Source organism: Neophocaena asiaeorientalis, unplaced genomic scaffold, assembly GCF_003031525.2.
Source record: "Neophocaena asiaeorientalis asiaeorientalis breed wild unplaced genomic scaffold, Neophocaena_asiaeorientalis_V1.1 scaffold136, whole genome shotgun sequence".
NCBI classification, from domain to species: domain Eukaryota; kingdom Metazoa; phylum Chordata; class Mammalia; order Artiodactyla; family Phocoenidae; genus Neophocaena; species Neophocaena asiaeorientalis.
The window spans coordinates 8,019,541-8,021,908 of NW_020185333.1; the positions used below are offsets into that span (position 1 = coordinate 8,019,541).

Consider the following 2,368-nt stretch of genomic DNA (forward strand, 5'->3'; position numbering starts at 1 on the left):
TAGTTTGTCTGTTAAATGGACTCACTCAGGTTCCATATAAATTTTAGCAGTATTAAGAAACCATCTGTGTGAATAAATAAAATGAATTTTCAGGATGAAATGATACACACACACACACACACACACACCCCACAAAGTTAAAAACAATTGGTGGGGGAGATAAGGGAAAATATTAATGTAAAAAAATCATAAAAGTGACAATTGTAAAGCAAGCAGATTCCCACTCATGCCACACGATATGCCTTCATTAAGGTGTACTCTTTCCAGTTGGTATGAGGGGCCCAGACGAAGAGAGCAGAAGCCATGAACTGTAAGGGAGCTGAGACGCAAGCCAGGCAAAAGGACCATCAGAATTTGCCAGACACATTCTCAGGCAGCTCTAATTTCTGGTGGAGTAGTTCAGTTCCAAGAACGTAGAAACTCACTGAGCCCAGGGTACACATACCCACAAGGAGATGGAGAATGCCTGTGGCAATGGTGGGGGTACAAGCTTCGGCAGATACAAGCACGAAGTCCAGTCAAAGCCTCAGAGCACATCAAACCTAGACTAACAAAAGGTGAAAGGAACTGGCAGCGCCAAAGATAGGTCCGAAGAAGATCAATCCCACCGTTCTAGTTTCCAGGATCAACAAATTTCTCCATGAACTGCTCATTTAGCATGAAACTCATGCATTTTGTGACCATATCAAATGACTGTGTCCTTTCAGGTGGGCTGTACTAGTATGTGTTCTGGGGTATAGTGATACACCGTCTCCACAATCCCACTGTGCCGTTATATCGGAAAAGCGCATCATTATGTCTTTTCATCTGCCTCATCACTAGCAAAGTCATTTCAGATGCTTTTGTTCAAATCACTGGAATTTTCTTGAACTGGACTTCGATACTCATACCAGAAGTCTGTGCCAATTGCGGCTGCCGTGTAGATGGTAGAAGTGAGGCTAAGCACACAAACAATTACAAATGCTGTAGCAAAATGGTTATCCATTCTGGCATTCAGACTGCTGGCCCATCCTCCTGCTTCACAAACTTCACCCTCAAGCTCAAACCGCAGCACCCTGCTCTCCCCGTGCCCCCTCTGACACACTTCCCTTCAGAGCCCACCCCCTGCACTCCAGCGCCTCTGCCTTGGCCCTCACCCTGGCTGGGCCTGGCCCAGGACTGCCTCCTAAATTTCTTTATTTTATTTTATTTTATTCTATTCTGTTCTATTTTTTAAAAACATCTTTATTGATGTAAAATTGCTTTACAATGTTGTGTTAGTTTCTGCTGTATAACAAAGTGAATCAGTTATACATATACATATGTCCCCATATCTCTTCTCTCTTGCGACTCCCTCCCACTCTCCCTATCCCACCCCTCTAGGTGGTCGCAAAGCACTGAGCTGCCTCCCTGCACTATGCAGCTGCTTCCCACTAGCTATTTTACATTTGGTAGTGTATATATGTCCATGCCACTCTCTCACTTCATCCCAGCTTACCCTTCCCCCTCCCCATGCCCTCAAGTCTATTCTCTACATTTGTATCTTTATTCCTGTCCTACCCCTAGGTTCATCAGAACCTTTTTTTTTTTTTTTTTCAGATTCCATATATACGTGTTAGCATACGGTATTTAAATGTTGGAGAGGGTATGGAGAAAAGGGAACCCTCTTGCACTGTTGGTTGGAATGTAATTGACACAGGCACTATGGAGAATAGTATGGAGATTCCTTAAAAAACTAAAAACAGAACTACCATACGACCCAGCAATCCCACTACTGGGCATATAGCCTGCAAAAACCATAATTCAAAAAGAGACATGTACCACAATGTTCATTGCAGCACTATTTACTATTCCAGGACATGGAAACAACCTAAGTGTCCATCGACAGATGAATGGATAAAGATGTAGCACATATATACAATGGAACATTACTCAGCCATAAAAAGAAACAAAATTGACCACCTAAATTTCTGAATTCACTATTTCTTCCCTCTTACTTTCCTTTTCCACTCACTTTTACTAACTTTCAAAGCCCTGGCTTTACCTGCTAGCCAAATTCAGGAATTAAATGAAAGTCCTGACTTTGTTTCGCTTCACTATTCTCTACATTTATTTTCTTGGTGACCATATGTGTTTTCTTAATCACAAGATCATTTCTATTCTGTTGAGTCCCAAGTCTATTTACTGATGATCTAACTTATTCCTAGGATGCTAACCTTCATTTTTAGATAGGAATAACTGGCTAACACCACAATTTCAAAAATCTAAAATTTAAATCGATTGACAATATCTAAACTTAAACTTTTTAATTTTTTTTTTTTGCGGTACTTGGGCCTCTCACTGCTGTGGCCTCTCCCGTTGCGGAGCACAGGCTCCAGATGCGCAGGCT

The 2,368-nt window shown here is 41.8% G+C and overlaps 1 pseudogene; it reads right to left on the minus strand.

The window, feature by feature from the left end:
* Positions 1 to 224: 224 nt before the first annotated feature.
* Positions 225 to 997, minus strand: LOC112393257 (claudin domain-containing protein 1 pseudogene; annotated as a pseudogene).
* Between the last annotated feature and the right edge of the window lie 1,371 nt (positions 998 to 2,368).